Source organism: Mobula hypostoma, chromosome 2 (genome assembly GCF_963921235.1).
Source record: "Mobula hypostoma chromosome 2, sMobHyp1.1, whole genome shotgun sequence".
Taxonomy (NCBI): Eukaryota; Metazoa; Chordata; class Chondrichthyes; order Myliobatiformes; family Myliobatidae; genus Mobula; species Mobula hypostoma.
The window spans coordinates 35,569,004-35,588,369 of NC_086098.1; positions in this window are offsets into that span (position 1 = coordinate 35,569,004).

Here is a 19,366-nt window from a genome sequence, read left to right on the forward strand (position 1 = left end):
AGCAGGGAAGCAAGGATCGTTCAAAGGGAGATCAAGGAGTGAACAAAACAGAAGTGGGAATAAGCGTGGTTAGACTCGGGACCCGGACTTGGAGCTCGGAACTTGGAACTTGGAACCCAGACCATTGAAGCCTGGACCTTTCTTAGACTCAGGACACGGAACAGTCCTTGGACACAGGACAGAGCCGGGACTCTTCTTTTAGACACATGACACAGAACATAGAGAGACAGGATTCCCCAACTCAGAGTAGCGGCAAACAGCCGGACCTACTCAGTGGAGATGAAAACACAAAGAGGCAGTTCCCCACTCCGGAACTCTGGCGGGTTAACTTGACAGACCCGCTCCAGCGGGGTAGCTTAGCGGCTCGATCAGGCAATGTAACTTAGCAGGCTGGCTCCAGCCAGGAGATGCGACTTATTGGTACTCACTTCGGGAAGACGACTTGAGTAGCTCCAGCGATGTAACTTGGCTCGTTCCGGCAGGGTGACTTGCTCACACTTGCTTTGGTGACGTCTGATGACAATCTGGCACCGAGTAGCTGTAAGCCCGACACTAAATACTGCTCATTCAGCTGAGAATCAAGTGCCTTTAATTACAGACCCCAAGAAATACGGGGAAAACAATGAGTTAAGGAAAACAAGGAGTCAACAGTCCTGATCGTGGCACAAAGTAAATTTAAAGGGACCCAGGGAATAACCGATCAGGACCGTGACAAAATGTGGGGGAAGGGGAAGGAGGACAAGCTAGAAGGTGGTAGATGAACCTAGATAAGCTCATTAATGAAATGAAAATGGATGGCTATGTGAGAGGGAAGGGTGAGATGGATTTCAGAGCAGGTTAAAAATCAGCACAACATTGTGAGCCAAGGACCCTGCAATGTCTGTACAATGTCTATGATCTAAGAATGGGCACCCTATGATAACTGAGGCCTTCCACTGATCGGGGTTGACTATGGATGTAGTATCCCAGCTGTCAACATGATACACAAGCCCGGGCAAAATGATATGGAGAGCAAGCTGTTGCCCATGTAGCAAGCTCCCTCTTTCCACACAACTGATGAACCCAAAGGAAAGGCAGAGACCGATTCCCACAGTTATCTTGACTATACCTCTTCCCACCCACCTCCAGTAAAAATGCTATTCCCTTTTCTCAGTTCCTTCGCCTTGGTTCCCAAGGTGCAGCTTTCCTTTCCAGGACAGACATGTCCTCCTTTTTCAAAGAACTGGATTTTCTTTCCTCCATTATTGATGCTGCCTTCACCCAATTTCCCAAACAACTGTGCTCACCCCATCTTCCCACCGCCTTAACAGTGATAGAGTTCCTCTTGTCCTCACCTCCCACTCCATGAGCCTCTGCATCCAACACATCATTCAGCACAACTTCCACCACCATCTACAAAGGGATCCTACCACTGAACATATCTTCCCCCCTCCCCGATTTCCAAAGGGATCACTCCCTCCATGACTCCATTCCCCACTAATTCCACCCCCTCCCCCAGTACTTATCCCTGTAAGTGGCCTAAGTGCTGCACCTGCCCATATACCTCCTCCCTCACATCCATTCAGGGCCCTAAACAGTCCTCCCAGGTGAAGCAATACATCACTTGCAAATCTGTTGGAGTCAGCTATTGTGTCTGGTGCTTCCAATGCAGTTTCCTTTTTGGTGAGACCCGTTGTAAATTGGGGAACCATTTCGAGAACTCTATCTGCCTTAAGCAGAACCTTCTGGTGACCAAACATTTTAATTCCAATTCCCATTTCCATTTCAACATGTCGGTCCATGGTCTCCTCTTTCGCCACGTTGACGCCAGCCTCCGGGTGGAGGAGAAATGCCTTATATTCCATCTGAGTAGCCTCCAATATGATGGCATGAATATCAATTTCCCATCCAGTAATTTGCTTTTCCCTCCCCCTCCCCCCTTCTTCAATGCCTTACTGTGGTCTTTTACTTCTTACCTTCCTAACACTCCCCCCACTTCCCTTTCTCCTATTGTCCACTATTCTCTCCTATCAGATTCCTTCTTCTCCAGCCCTTAACCTTTCCCACTCAACTGGCTATACATATCATCTTCTAGCCAGCCTCCTTCCCCTCCCCCCCCACCAGCTTTTTATTCTGACATCATCCCCCTTCCTTTCGAGTCCCAAAGAGGAGTCTCGGACGGAAATATCAACTGTTTATTCATTTTCATAGATGCTGCCTGACCTGCTGAGTTTCTCTAGCATTTTGTGTGTGTTGCTTTGGATCTCCAGCTTCTACAGACTTGCTGGTGTTTATGAGATAAGAGACCGATACAATTTGGCACCTGCCGCATCACGGGAGCTGCCAGTCAGCATCGAACTAACGTAGGACTGCCTTAAGGACTCCAGCTCCAGATTTAGTTCTGGGTTTACTCCTGAAGCCTCCCCTGTGAGTGCATATAGACGCAAGGAAGTAGAAGTTTGAATCAGAGTTTCCCTTCTGAGACTTGCTGCCGACCACAGCTGATGAACCCCGTCTGCCTAAAGCAACTAGTTTCAAGGCACAAGTCATCTGCTTTTTCCCCCCCAACGTTCCTGTCAGTAGAAATGGCTCCACCGAGCTTAGTAGCTAAGCCACACATGAAGGCTAGGAGCTGGACTTGGTTGTCAGAGACTATTTGAGACGCATGCCGTTGGGAGCATTTGGAAGCTTATCCCACTATCAGTGCCAGCTATGACAACCTTACAAAACAATTTGGACTACAATGAAATACTCTTCACTTGCCTGGCTCTTTTAATTTTTTTTTCCAGGTTTTATCACAATACTGTATAACATTTAGAAATAGAACATTAAATTATAAGGAATGAAAGGTGCTCACAAAGGAGAAACAGAAATATGTTCTCACTGCATGCAAACAACTTTGATTGTAGAATGTAGTGGAAATCTCTGACTCAGAACCTGTAAAGTGAAACTGTTAGTTCATTGTAATTGCACTAAATCTGGCAGCAACTCTGAGCATCTGTGCATGCACAGATAAACACAGAAATCCAGATGCAGCTATTAGCGATATCTCACATCAAGTATGCGCTGAAGGCAGATTTGTAGCCAGAGTCCACAGAGTAACCATTTGGCTTTTCATCGGGACACCAGTGTACAAATTGCTTGCCACAGACTCCGCGATTTTGATAAACAGAAATCTCCCGTGATATTGATTAGCACACGCACTTTCAAAGGCTAAAATTTTAAAAATCCAAGTATGAATTGTCAACAAATATTAATTTCTCAACAAATGACTAGTTTTGGTTATCCTCTGACTCCCAAATGCCATAGTGAAATAATTGTCATTCAGCTGTGTATCATAAGGGCGATATATTCTGACCCACATCATTGTGGGTCTAATGTATTTTTCTCAATTACTAGTTGGAACACATGAGCACATATCCTCCAGTAGAAGGCAGAATTCAAAACCATATTTCTGCAGTATCATCAATCACTTTCAGCACAAAACAGTCCAAATCAAATTAAAACTGATCATCAGGGAAGCACAATTTCATCACGGATGCTGTACCCCATCTACTACTAACTCAAAAAGAAGTTATTATTAGCAATGAGAGATGTGTGCAGATGATAATCAATACATGTACTTCATGGCTGAGCCATCGGCAGAAAAATTTCTTTCATTAAATGCATGCCAAAATGAGAATTTCAGATTGCAGTATTTAAGTAAGCAAACATCACAGCTCCTGTTAATCTGTAAAATTAAACAACTAATTTTTATTTGTTTTATATGCATTTGTTTTAGTATCAGTTATCCAAAAAATAATGTTCTCAGATGCTGAAAATATTTTCTTGACATTGAACTTTCACAGCCAGACCACAGTCCTCGTGAGGTTGTCTCTTGCAGCTTTCAGGGTCTCATAATCACCACCCCCCAGCCCACCCTCTGCCTTCCGCAAAGATCACTCACTCTGTGATTCCCTTATCCATTCATCCCTGCCCTGGTACTTATCCTTGCAAGTGGCAGAAGTGCTACACCTTCCTATTTGCCTCACCTCCATCCAGGGCCCCAAATACTCCTTCCTGGTGAGGCAACACTACTTCACATCTGAATCTGTTAGAGTCATCTACTGTATCTGGTGCTCCTGATGTGGCCTCCTCTACATTGCTGAGACCTGATGTAGATTGGGGATCCGCTTTGTTGAACACTTCAGCTCCATCTGCAAAAGGCTGAATTTCCCAGTGGCCAACTATTTCAATTCCTATTGGCATTCCTGCTGTCATGTCAGTCCATGGCATCTTCTGCCACAGTGAGGCCATATATCCAAGTGTGTCGCAATCCACAAAACAAAATTTTCTTCAATGGCCCAATTCTATATAATAATTGTAGCACCTCTATCCTCAACAGGGAAGAAATAAATCTACCTAGCATGAATTGGAGTTTGATCCCATGACTTTATTGGCTTCATAGTTCTCTACTGGATGCCGAGTAAGAAGACTTTCAGATGACATATTGACTCCTTTGAAGATTGTTCCCAGGAACTACACCCTTTAAGTAACAGTAACAATTTTGAGATAGGACAAGGCTGCTGATATTTCTAGCTATCTCAATCACTTCCTAGTATAATTTTACACTTATTTATAAATTGCTACTGCTACATTTCTCCTATTATTGGCAAACTTCTACCCGAGTCCAGGTAAATGTGGAGGCCGAGAGATGGAGGTGGAGGCATTACAAGTTTTCAGTACAGTGAAGTGTCTGAAGATGTTGAGCACTAAAGAGTGCTCTGGACTCAAGAGTGTGAAATGTTCTAGTTCTTCCTAACTGGGGCAACACGATACAAGTCACTGAACTAATCAATAAAAATGATTAGACTGCTTAATAAGACAGCATAATAAGTAAATAAAACTCCCAGGTTTATTTCTAGGAAGGTAGAATTAAGAAGCAGTTATGTTACATTACTATAGAAGCTAGTTTACATTCTATGTCTGTTTCTAGCTCTGGTCTTCGCTTGGCAACAAAACTACTGTCACAAGGGGGTGCTAGGAACAGACCCAAATGCAAGACACAGATACTGAAGTACAAGGAACAGGACTTGACTAGAGTAGGGACATGACAGGATTCAGGCAAGGAGCAGGGACAAGAACGCAGACTTGGGCTAGGGAAAGCAGGACCAGGACTAGGAACCATGGACTAGGAGACAAGGCTTGGACTCCGAGCCCGAGCCTGGACAAGGACCCAGAACCTGGGTCTTGTCTTGGGTTCGGACCCCAGAACCAGGCAAGGATATGACATGGCTTGAGGCTTGGGTTCTTGGAGCTTGGCAGCGGGATCGTCGAGGCTTGGGTTCTTGGAGTTTGGCGGCGGGATCTTCGTCTTGAAATGCAGAGGCTGATAACTTGGAGACTGGAGCTGAGAGACAGACTGGGAATTGAACATCAACATAGAGCCGAGATTTATCCTTCGACAAGCCAGGACTCATCTTTAACACAACACTAACATGAGACAGGACAGAACATAGACATAGAGCCGGGACTTATCCTACAACAAGCCAGGACTCAACTTCATCTTCACACCAAGGTAGGACAGGTCCACCTGTTGGGTAACAGCAGGACAGCCAGACTTAGCCAACAGAGGCAAAGACATGTTCTTCCCCCCCCCCCACCCCACAGGGCAACAGCAAGACAGCCTGACTTACCCCACAGAGGCAAGGACAAGACAAGACATGACCCCCCCCCCCCCCACAGGGCAACAGCAGAACAGCCTGACCTACCCCACAGAGGCAAGGACAAGAAGAGACAAACACCAAAGAACAACAGACAGTTCCATCTCTGCTCCAGGGTAGCTTCAAGTCTCAGTTCAGTCAGCAATCTCAGCTGGCTACAGAAACAGCCAGATCCCTACCTAGCTCAGAGTGGCTGATGGCTGCTCAGCTGGCCCAGGAAACAGCCAAATCTATACCACAAAGACTACTCCAAAAAGTGGCAACAAGGCTCCATGAAGCAGTGGTCCTCCAACCAGGCCTAGAGATCACAAATGGTTTCACTAGCCTTTCATTAGTAGGTTGCTCACAGGGGACTGACAAGACAAAGCAACAGCCCACACTCAATCCCAAGGCTACCTATATTGCAAGGCCAAAGATGGGAATCAGGTGCCTATGATTAACTCAAACAACGGACAGCTGGAAGATCCGGAGTCCTGAGTCCACGGACCGGACCGTGAACCAGAATGCGGACTTTACGGACCGGACCATGACAACTACAGAATCATTATGGCAAGTGGATGAAAGAAAATGTAGGAGGGAAGAGCTAGATTGATCTTTGAGAAGGTTAAATGGTCAGCACAACACTGTGGGTCAAACAGCCTGTACTGTTCTAGGTTTTATGTTCTGGTAATGAAGAGACTGGTTATAAAAATAGGAAAAATTGAAAGGCTGGGATCTCTTCTCCAGGAAGCAGAGGGGTGACCAGAAAAAGCTCTAGGATATTGAAGCATTGATCTGTCACTCCATGTTTACAAATAAACGAAGAAACAAAAACTCAAAAAAACATTGCTTATATAATTAAGTACCATATTCATAAAAATGTATTAACGAGGTGATTAACATGCTTTTGGTTGAGTTATGCAAGTTGACTATCTAATGTACTTCCCACTGTGGCAACAGTTACAGTTGCACTTCGAAAGAATTCTTTGGCTGTGAGGTATTTGTGAATCATGTTAAGAATGAGATAAGATACTAAAAGACTTCAAGACCATTAAACATAGGAGCAGAAATAGGTCATTTGGCCCATCGAGTCTGCTCTGCCATTTCATCATGGCTGATCTATTTCCCTCTTAATCCTGTTCTCCTGCTTTCATCCTGTAACCTTTCATACCCTGACTAATCAAGAATCTACATTAAATACACACAATGACCACCTGTGGCAACGAATTCCACAGATCTACAACCCTCTGACGAAAGAATTTTCTCCTATTCTTCATTCTAAATGGACATCCCTCTATTCTGAGGCTTTGCCCTCTGTTCCTAGACTCCCCACCATAGGAAACATCCTCCTCACATCCACTCTATCTAGGCCTTTCAACGTTCGATGGATTTCAATGAGATCCCCTCTCATTCTTCTAAATTCCAATAAGTAAAGGCTCAGAGCCATCAATCACTCCTCATACAATAAGCCTTTCAGTTCAGGAATCTTTCATGAACCTCCCTCTGAATCGGCTCCAACGTCTGCACATCCTTTCTTAAATAAGGGGCCTAAAACTGCTCATAATACTCTGTGAAGCCTCACTGTTACCTAATAAAGCTGCAGCACCTCATCCTTGCTTTTATATTCTAGTCCTCTTGAAATGAATGCTAACATTGAATTTGCCTTCCTCACCAATGACTAAATAAATGAAAACTTGTTTTCTCACAGACACTGGAGAGAGAAAAAAAAGGGAGTTTGTTTGCGGGGGGGGGGGGGAAGAAAAAGATAACACCACTTGTCTTATTTAGCAATTTTAATATAGCAAGAATGTCCCAAGATGCTTCATAAAACTGCAAACAAGCAAGAACAACATACTAAGCCTTGGAAGAAGATTTTAGGCCAGATGATCAAGAGCTTCAAAAAAATGGGTGTAATTAGCAATGAACCCAAACAGAAAGCTGTAAACTGGAGGAGAAAACTTCAGGGTGTTATAATGCTAAAGGTTTTATTTTACAACTAAAATAACATGTATGATTTATGACTTCATCCCCAACTAATCTACAGACTTCTGTGGGTCTTTATTCCCATCGAATTCCTCACTTTAGTCAGTTGTTTTTGTAGATTTTATTCAACTGCTTTGTCAAAAGAGTCAGGTTAATTGAATGTTGCTGATTCCTATACCACCTTCAATTGCACAGATCAATTGGACAACTCTTTCTAGGAGCTTTTGAAACAATTGTGCCCTATTATCAGACATGTGTAACTTCAATTTAAAGGTTGCTGCTTTGAAGGGGAGAAAAGCCATTTGCTGATTCATAGGTTCAAGGTCAGCAAGTGCTCTCTGTGAATGTGAACTTAGATTTCAGTTCAGCTCCCCTAAGAGAATTTTTAAACGAAACTTCATGAATATGGAAATCAGAGAATCAAGGTGTCTTCTTGAAATGAAAACTGTATTACTGCTGAAACTAGCAATTTTCAGACCTTGACATATTTCTCTTTGCATTGCCACATGATTAGCTGAAGTAAACACTGATACCTTACTTTCGCCTAGACTGTTATTAAACATTTAGATTATAATTTGCTTCCTGCTGATACATAAAGCTAACAGAAATTGACTGACGTTGCATTAAACATGACAGAATTATCAATGCTCTTCAAGTTATTGGAAGAAACCCTAAAACAGGCTTTTTTGAGTCACAGAGTCATAGAACACAACAACACAGAAACAGGATCCTTCGGCCTGTCTAGTCTGTGCCATAAGAACATAATATTATGAGAAAAAGGAGCAGGATTAGGCCATCTGGCCCATGGAGCCTGCTCTGCCATCCAATAAGATTATGGGTGATCTGGCCATGGACTCATCTCCACCTAGCTGCCTTTTCCCCAGAACCCTTAATTCCCCTGCTATGCAAAAATCTGTCCAACCTTGTCTTAAGTATATTTACTGGAGTAGCCTCCACTAATTCATTGGGCAGAGAGTTCCACAGACTCACCACCCTCTGAGAATAACAGTTCGTCCTCATCTCCATCCTAAATCTACTCCCCCGAATCTTGAGGCTATGTCCTCTAGTTCTAGTCTCACCTACCAGTGGAAACTTTCCTACCTCTATTTTATCTATCCCTTTCATAATTTTATATGTTTCTATAAGATCTCCTCTCATTCTTCTGAATTCCAGTGAGTACAGTCCCAGGCGACTCAATCTCTCCTCATAGTCTAACCCCCTCATCTCTGGAATCAACCTGGTGAACCTTCTCTGCACTGTCTCCAAAGCCAGTATATCCTTCCTCAAGTAAGTTGACCAGATCTGCATGCAGTACTCAAGATGCAGCCTCACCAGTACCCTGTACAGTTGCAGCATAACCTCCCTGCTCTTAAATTCAATCCCTCTAGCAACTAAGGCCAACATTCCAATTGCCTTCTTAATAGCCTGCTGCACCTGCAAACCAACCTTTTGCGACTCATGCACAAGCATTCCCAAGACCCTCTGCAGAGCAGCATTCATGCTGTAATGTTTTACCATTTAAATAATGTAATTTTTTACCATTTAAATAATAATCTGCTCTTTTGTTTTTCCTTCCGAAGTGGATGACCTGATATTTACCAACATTGTATTCCATCTGCCAGACCCTTGCCCACTCCTCACTTAACCTATCTATATCTCTCTGCAGACTCTCCATATCTTCTGCACAATTTGGTTTTCCACTCAATTTAGTATCATCGGCAAACTTTGATACACTACACACCGTCCCCTCTTTGAGATCGTTAATGTATATCATGAACAGTTGTGGGCCCAGTACTGACCCTGCGACACATCACTCACCACTGATTGCCAACCAGAGAAACACCCCTATATCCCAACTCTACGCATCCTTATCTTATGGATAAGTCTTTTATGCAGCACCTTATTGGATGCCTTCTGGAAATCCAAGTAAATAACATCCATTTATTCCCCTCTATGCACTGCACTCGTTATATCCTCAAAGAACTTGAGCAAGTTTGTCAAACCGGATCTGCCTTTGATGAATCCATGCTACGTCTGCCTGATGGATCCATTTCTTTCCAGATCCTCGCTATTTTTTCATTAATGATAGCTTCAAGCATTTTCCCAACTATGGATGTTAAACTAACTTGCCTATAGTTGCTTGCCTTTTGCCTACATCCTTTTTTGAACAGTGACATGACATTCGCCGTCTTCCAATCTGCCGGGACCTGCCCAGAGTCCAAAGAATTTTGGTAAATTATCACCAAAGCCTCTACTATAACTTCTGCCATTTGTTTCAGTACCTTGGGATGCATTCTATCAGGACCAGGGGACTTATTTATCTTCAGGTCCACAAGTTTTCTCAACACTACCTTTTTAGTGATAGCTATTGTCTTGAGGTCTTCACCCCTCATCTCATCCATAATATCTCTCTTTGGCATGTTAGACAAATGTCCACCACCATGAAGACTGACACAAAATACTCATTCAAAGCCTCTGCCATTTCCTCATCACCCAATATCAATTCCCCCTTCTCTTCTCCAAGGGACCTATGTTCACTTTAGCCACCGTTTTCCACTTCATAAAATTATAAAAACTTTTACTATTCATTTTTATACTTTGTGCTAGTTTATTTTCATAATCTAGCTTCCCTTTCTTCATTGCTCACCTAATGGTTCTTTGTTGCTTTTAAAGTTTTCCCAATCTTCCAGTTTCCCACGAGTTTTGGCGACTTCATATGCACAAGCTTTTAGTTTGATGCCTTCATTTATTTCCTTTGTTATCCAAGTCTGGCTCTCCCCACCCTTACTGTCTTTGCTTTTAACTGGAATATATTTTTGTTGAACACCGTGAAAAATCACCTAGACCATATCCCTCCATACATAGAAACATAGAAAATAGGTGCAGGAGTAGGCTATTCGGCTCTTCAAGCCTGCACCGCCATTCAGTACGATCATGGCTGATCATCCAACTCAGAACCCTGTACCTGCCTTCTCTCCATACCCACTGATCCCTTTAGCCACAAGGGCCATATCTAACTCCCTCTTAAATATAGCCAATGAACTGGCCTCAACTGTTTCCTGTGGCAGAGAATTCCACAGATTCACCAATCTCTGTATGAAGAAATTTTTCCTCATCTCGGTCCTAAAAGGATTCCCCTTTATCCTCAAACTGTGACCCCTCATTCCGGACTTCCCCAACATTGGAACAATCTTCCTACATCATACACCTCTCATCCATGTACCTGTCCAAGTTTTTCTAAAATGTTAAAAGTGAGCCCGCATTGACCACTTCATCTGGCAGCTCATTCCACACTCCCACCACTCTCTGTGTAAAGAAGCCCCACCTAATGTTCCCTTTAAACTTTTCCTCCTTCACCCTTAACCCATGTCCTCCGGTTTTTTTCTCCCCTAGCATCAGTGGAAAAAGCCTGCTTGCATTCATTCTATCTATACCCATCATAATTTTATATACCTTTATCAAATCTCCCCTCATTCTTCTACGCTCCAGGGAATAAAGTCCTATCCGGGGGAGAAGTCTCGTACTCTCAGTTGCTTCACGCCATGGAAACCGGCATAAGCATCGGCCTGATGGGCCACAAGGCTCGTGACAGACTTTAATCTTTAATTCCTAATCTCTACCCAGATGGGTTCAACATCCTGCTCCTTAGATCTTGTTTTGTCTTTCACTATCGCCCTTTAATTAAGAGTGCTACCCCACCTCCCTGCCTATCCTTCCGTATTACCTGATATCGTTGGATATTGAATTCCCAGTCCTCTCCACCCTGCAACCATGTCTCTGTAATGCCCACTAAATCATACCCCTTTGTACAGATTTGTGCCTCAAGTTCACTGACCTTGTTTCAAATACTACAGGCATTCAAATAAAGTTCCTTTACACTCATTGTGCTTTTAAAATCCTGTAATCTTTTACTCTTTTGCACTTGACTTTTCTTCATTCCACTCTTGCTTCTTTCTTTCATATCTTTTGCTTTTATGTTACCTTTATCCACACTGTTTTTTTTTACTTTACCCATATTTCTCCAATCTGTTAAACCCACCCCCCTACTATTTAGTTTAAAGCCCTATCCACAGCTATAGTTGTGCGATTCACTAGGATCCAGGTCCCATCACGGTTCAGGTGAAGCCCGTCCCATTGGTACAGCTCACTCCTTCCCCAATACTGGTGCCAATTTCCCATACATTCATACTCACTTCTCCCTAACCAACCCTTCTGCCACGCATTTAACTCTTAATCTTCTTGGCCCTATGACGATTTGCGCATGGCTCAGGTAGTAATCCAGAGATTACCACCTTTTTGGTTACATTCTTTAATTTAGTTCCTAGCTGCTCAAATTCCCTCAGCAGAACCTCTTTCCTCATTCTACCATGTCGTTGGTATGCACATGGACCATGACAACTGGATCCTTCCACTCCCACTGCAAATTCCTGTGCAGGTCAGATAAGACGTCCAGAACCCAGGAACCAAGCAAGCAACACAGCCTTCAGGACACTCTATACTCACGACAGAGAACTCCGACTATATTATCCCCAATTGCCACTACATTTCTCTTCTCTTCCCCTTCTTGATTGGCTCCCTGAACTACAGTGCCACAGTTAGGTTGCCTACCCTTCCTACAGCCCCCTCTGATCCACACAGGGAGCAAGAATCTCAGACCTGTTGGACAATCTCAAGGGCTGAGGCTCCTCCAGCACTGATTCTGGGATCCCACTACCCGCCTTACTCGCAGCCATACCCTCTTGTCCCTGACCACAGACCAAATTTGAGGCAGCTAATCTACTGGGTGTGACTACCTCCTGAAGCAGAGAATCCAGGTAACTCTCCCCCTCCCTGATGTGCCGCAGCGTTTGAAGCTCAGATTCCAGGTCATCAACTTTGAGCCAGAGTTCCTCAGGCAGCCAACTCTTGCTGCAGATGTGGTCACCGGGAGCCACAATAGGGTCCACCAGCACCCACATCATACAGCTACAGCATGTCACTGGATCCACTAATCCGTCTAGCCCCATCAACCTGCACCTGGGCCATAATCTTCCATGTACGCATCGAAGTTTCTCTTCCATGTTGAAATTAACCCCACATCCACCATTTGCACAGGCAGCTCATTCCACACGCCCAGAAGATTTTTGCATTTTCTCTCCATTTATAAAATAGTCTACTCTTTTACTCTGCCAAAGTGCATGACCATGCACTTCCCAACTTCTATTTGCCACTTACTTTCCTATTCTCCTCATCTGGCTAAGTTCTTCTGTAGTCTCTCCATTTTCTCAAAACTACTTGCCCCTCCACTTATCTTCATATCGTCCACAAACTTTGCAACAAAGCCATCAATTCCATTATCTAAGTCATTGACATATAACATAAAAAGAAGTGGTGCCCTATGGAATACCAGTAGTCACCAGCAGCCAACCAGAAAAGTCTCCTTTTGTTTCCACTCTCTGCCTCCGGCCAACCAGCCACTGTTTTATCCATTCTATAATCTTCCCTATAATACCAATGGACTTTTAACTTGTTAAGCAGTTTCATTCATTCCATAGACGCTGCCTGAACTTCTGAATTTTGTGTGTGTTACTCTGGCTTTCCAGCAGCAACAGGACCTCTTGTGTTTAAGCATTACATTCTTGCTTTTATTTTCTAGTCATCTTGAATTGAATGCCAACATTGTATTCTCTCAAAAGTTAGTGTTACTAATGCATTTGATACAAATACCTTTGAAATTTACCTTGAGATGTGATGGCTTATACGACTGTGGTGGTTTTAGACAGTCAAAACCAGTAATGAAACTAATTAAATACAAGGCTTCAGAACTGTCCAGTGTTTCATATCACAGGAGTCAGTTGATGGCACAAACAGTATAGAATTCTTGCATTATTAATTAAAATACATTGCATCAGAGATTGCAGGAGCCACAATTTTCTATTCATATCCCATTAGTCCTGAGGTAGATTCTCAGCACCCTTCAGAGATAAGAACCTTTCTATCATAGCTGGTTGAAAATTAAAGCTGATTACAGCAGCCTGATTCAGCATTCAGCCAGATTGATCTTCAGTGTTGACAATTGGTCTATAGGAAACCTCCATGAATTCTCTCCACTTCTTAACACATCTTCAACTTCCATTTCTGCTCTCTCGTGCTGGCACAGCTACCTGATCCTATACCAGTTGTCTCAGTCAAACAAAACCATCAAAAGACTGTCAGAGTGTATCAGGGGAGGGTTCTTGGATCGATCACCTGTGGTCTGGTGTTTGCCAGACCACTTTGTCTCCTGGGACAGTCAAGGCAACAAGCTCCTTAATTTCGTTGGACCCATGGGACCACAAAATGTTAGCGGGCTACTTGAAAAGCAGAGGAACAACCCCAAGGCATTGAAAGTTCAGAAATGATCCTCACTGCTATATCAGCTACAACTGAGAATTAAGCATGGTGAGAGAACTGGTGTTCTTTTTTTTGCAGTTTATTTTTTATTAAAGTTCATCAACATACAAACATTTCCATAAGATGTATTTATAGTCATAGTCATAGTCATAGTCATACTTTATTGATCCCAGAGGGTAATTGGTTTCCGTTACAGTTGCACCATGAATAATAAATAGTAATAGAACCATAAATAGTTAAATAGTACTATGTAAATTATACCAGTTAATTATGAACTAAGTCCAGGACCAGCCTATCGGCACAGGGTGTCTGACCCTCCAAGGGAGGAGTTGTAAAGTTTGATGGCCACAGGCAAGAATGACTTCCTATGATGCTCTGTGCTGCAGATACTGTACATATATATCATATAGTCATATTTGCCACAACTTTCCACATAATATTTATCTGAGGTATACACTTATAGAAAAGAGAGGAAAGAAAGAACAAGCAAAAGGAGAAAACTATGTACAAGTAGGGAGTGACTTTTTTTTCACAATATATTCATTGATTTGTGAGAATAAAATCAGCCCTATGAGGTGTTATGTAGTTAAACCATTTTCCCAGTATGAATCAAATTGTTCCAACTTATGATTAACAGATGCTGTTATCTTCTCCATTGTAATTTCCTTCCATGCGTTTAAAGTTGGGCTCTCCTGTGATAACCATTTCCTGGTAAAAGTCTTTTTGCCAACCACCAGCAGTGTATTCATTGAATATTTATCTCTTTTCACCATTCTCGAGGCATATACCCAAAATATATGGTATTACTTTCTAAGGGTATTTCACATTTAAAGATGTCTTGTAGGGCATTGTGTATCCCACTCCAATAGTCTTTGATAATGGGGCATTCCCAGAAAATATGATAATTGTTTGCATTTTGATTTCTACAATTTCTATCATAATGGGAATTCTGAGAGGGTGTAAAAAAATATCTTATAAAATTTTTCCATCTGAACTCCCTCCATTTCTGTGAACTGGTACACTTCCATTGATACCTCCATATTATTGTCCATTCTTCCTCAGATATAATTATCCCTCCTTCCTTCTCCCATTTTGTTTTAATGTATGAAGTGGAATGTGTTTTAAGATTTGACAAACCTTTATACATGCTTGAAATGATTCTACTACCATTATCTGAATTATATGCTTTTCTAAATAGCTCTATCAAACGTGTGCTTGCCTTGGTTACATTTTTAACTGTGCTATTAACATAATGTAGCATCTGTAAATACCGATAAAAGTCTGGTTCTTCTAATAAGTGTTTCTCTTTAAACATTTCAAAACTCAACAGTGTTCCTTCCTTCATCATATTGCAAAGTACTGTTATTCCTTTAGCTGTTCAGTCCTTAAGTCTAGCATCCAGTTTATTCGGCGTAAAATCCGAGTCATATGCACACCATTTAAGAATTTAAGAATAATATCTCCCTCTATAATTCTTTTATAATAGTTTTCCACATTTTAAGAGTCCATTTCACCCATGGGTTATCAATAGTATTTATGTAACTTTGTACTTTATACTTTATTGTCACCAAACAATTGATACTAGAACGTACAATCATCACAGCGATATTTGATGCTGCGCTTCCCACTCCCTGGAGTACAAATCAATAGTAAATATTAAAAATTTAAATTGTAAATCATAAATAGAAAATTAAAAATGGAAAGTAAGGTAGTGCAAAAAAACTGAGAGGCAGGTCCGGATATTTGGAGGGTACGGCCCAGATCCGGGTCAGGATCTGTTCAGCAGTCTTATCACAGTTGGAAAGAAGCTGTTCCCAAATCTGGCCGTACGAGTCTTCAAGCTCCTGAGCCTTCTCCCGGAGAGAAGAGGAACGAAAAGTGCATTGGCCGGGTGGGTCGTGTCCTTGATTATCCTGGCAGCACTGCTCCGACAGCGTGCGGTGTAAAGTAAGTCCAAGGACGGAAGATTGGTTTGTGTGATGTGCTGCACCGTGTTCACAATCTTGTAGGTTTTTATCAGCCAAAATTGCCTGTATGGGGATGGAAAGTATTCTCTCCTCAATGGTTTTCCATTGAGCGTCATATGATGGGTTGCACCAGCGTATCACAGCTCTCAGCTGTGCTACAAAATAATAATCTCTAAGAGAAGGTAGGCCCCATCCCCCCTTTTCCTTGGCTAATTGCAAAGTGTTGAGACAAACTCTAGGACTTTTACCTTGCCATATATATCGTGATAACATTTTGTTCCATTCATTAAATTGATTTTGGTTCATCTCTATTGGTAGGGTCTGAAAGAGATATAGTAGTCGGGACAGTATATTCATTTTAATGGATTCAATCCTTGAACTGAGACTGAAAAAAAGGAATTAGGTTCCATCTTGTTGTATCTTGCTTAATTTTTTTATATATAGGCGAATAATTGCATTCTGATAATTTTGCCAAATCCTTTGGCATAATGATGCCCAAATATTTGAAAGACTCTGTTTGCCATGCCCAGGGATATCTACTTTCAATTTCTCTTGGTGGGCTATAGTTATATGAAAGTAATTGGGTTTTATCTATGTTGATCTTGTATCCTGATAATTGACCATATTGTTCAAAGGATTGCATCAATTTAGGTAAAGAGTATGGTGGTTGCTCTAGACAGATCAAAATATCATCCACATAACAGGCCAATCTATGCTCTGTCCCCTTAATAGTAATTCCCCTGCTATCTTCATTTTGTCTGATGTATTGAGCTAATGGTTCCAGAAACAATGCGAAGAGTAATGGTGATCATGCACAACCCTGTCTCGTGCCCCTTTCTAGGGTAAAACTATTTGACAAATATCCATTGATTTTAATCCTAGCGGTAGGGTTGTCATATAGTGCCTGTATAGTTTTAATAATTGTGTCGTAGAAACCAAATCTATGTAAAACTTTGTAAAGAAAATTCCAATTAACCGAATAAAATGCCTTTTCGGTGTCCACACATCACTATTGCTTCAATTTTATTTTTTTGTATATGATCCATAATGTGAAGTGTCCTACATATATTGTCTTGTGTTTGGCGTTGTTGTATAAAACCTTTCTGATCATTATTTATCAGTGTGGGTAGAAACTCTTCTAATTGTTTGGCCATGATGGAGGTAAATAATCTATAATCTACATTAAGAACAGATATTGGTCCAAATGACCCACATTCCATTTTATCCTTGCCTTCCTTTGGTATAGCTGAGATTATCGCCTCCTTCCAGCTGGATGGCATTTGCGCCTTTTTAAGAGCACAGTTCAGTGTGGGGAGTAAGACAGGAATTAACTCATTTTTAAATTATTTATACCACTGCCATATATCCATTTGATCCTGGTGATTTGCTTAATTTAAGCCTACTAATTGCGGTTTTTAGATCAGCTTCTGTTATATCAGCAGTCATCGTTCTATTTTGTTCTTCGCTTAAAGTGGGTAACTCTAGAGGATTCAAGAAGGTGTCAATTTGGGCTATCCTTCCCCCTGGAACTTTGGAATATAGAGTTTTGTGAAACACTTCAAAAGCTTCTTGAATTTCACAGTTTATTTTTTACCACTTTTGTTCTTGGATCCCTAATTCTATGAATTGTATTTTCTGCTATCTTTTTTTTCAGTTTCCACGTCAATATTTTCATAAGTTTAGATCCATTTTCATAGTGTCTCTGTTTCAGAAACATTAAATTTTTCCTGATTTCTTGTGTAGCCAAACTATTAATTTCATTCCTAATTTTTAAAATTCCCTCTAATGTATCCTGTGCCAAACTCAATTTGTGTTTTTTCTAGCAACATACATCAAAGTTGCTGGTGAACGCAGCAGGCCAAGCAGCATCTATAGGAAGAGGCGCAGTCGACGTTTCAGGCCGAGACCCTTCGTCAGGACTAACTGAAGGAAGAGTGAGTAAGGGATTTGAAAGCTGGAGGGGGAGGGGGAGATGCAAAATGATAGGAGAAGACAGGAGGGGGAGGGATAGAGCCGAGAGCTGGACAGGTGATAGGCAAAAGGGGATACGAGAGGATCATGGGACAGGAGGTCCGGGAAGAAAGACAGGGGGGGGGGTGACCCAGAGGATGGGCAAGAGGTATATTCAGAGGGACAGAGGGAGAAAAAGGAGAGTGAGAGAAAGAATGTGTGCATAAAAATGAGTAACAGATGGGGTACGAGGGGGAGGTGGGGCCTTAGCGGAAGTTAGAGAAGTCGATGTTCATGCCATCAGGTTGGAGGCTACCCAGGCGGAATATAAGGTGTTGTTCCTCCAACCTGAGTGTGGCTTCATCTTTACAGTAGAGGAGGCCGTGGATAGACATGTCAGAATGGGAATGGGATGTGGTATTAAAATGTGTGGCCACTGGGAGATCCTGCTTTCTCTGGCAGACAGAGCGTAGATGTTCAGCAAAGCGGTCTCCTAGTCTGCGTCGGGTCTCACCAATATATAAAAGGCCACATCGGGAGCACCGGACGCAGTATATCACCCCAGTCGACTCACAGGTGAAGTGATGCCTCACCTGGAAGGACTGTTTGGGGCCCTGAATGGTGGTAAGGGAGGAAGTGTAAGGGCATGCGTAGCACTTGTTCCGCTTACACGGATAAATGCCAGGAGGGAGATCAGTGGGGAGGGATGGGGGGGACGAATGGACAAGGGAGTTGTGTAGGGAGCGATCCCTGCGGAATGCAGAGAGAGGGGGGGAGGGAAAGATGTGCTTAGTGGTGGGATCCCGTTGGAGGTGGCGGAAGTTACGGAGAATAATATGTTGGACCCGGAGGCTGGTGGGGTGGTAGGTGAGGACCAGGGGAACCCTATTCCTAGTGGGGTGGTGGGAGGATGGAGTGAGAGCAGATGTACGTGAAATGGGGGAGATGCATTTAAGAGCAGAGTTGATAGTGGAGGAAGGGAAGCCCCTTTCTTTAAAAAATGAAGACATCTCCCTCGTCCTAGAATGAAAAGCCTCATCCTGAGAGCAGATGCGGCGGAGACGGAGGAATTGCGAGAAGGGGATGGCGTTTTTGCAAGAGACAGGGTGAGAAGAGGAATAGTCCAGATAGCTGTGAGAGTCAGTAGGCTTATAGTAGACATCAGTGGATAAGCTGTCTCCAGAGACAGAGACAGAAAGATCTAGAAAGGGGAGGGAGGTGTCGGAAATGGACCAGGTAAACTGGAGGGCAGGGTGAAAGTTGGAGGCAAAGTTAATAAAGTCAACGAGTTCTGCATGCATGCAGGAAGCAGCGCCAATGCAGTCGTCGATGTAGCGAAGGAAAAGTGGGGGACAGATACCAGAATAGGCACGGAACATAGATACATAGATTGTTCCACAAACCCAACAAAAAGGCAGGCATAGCTAGGACCCA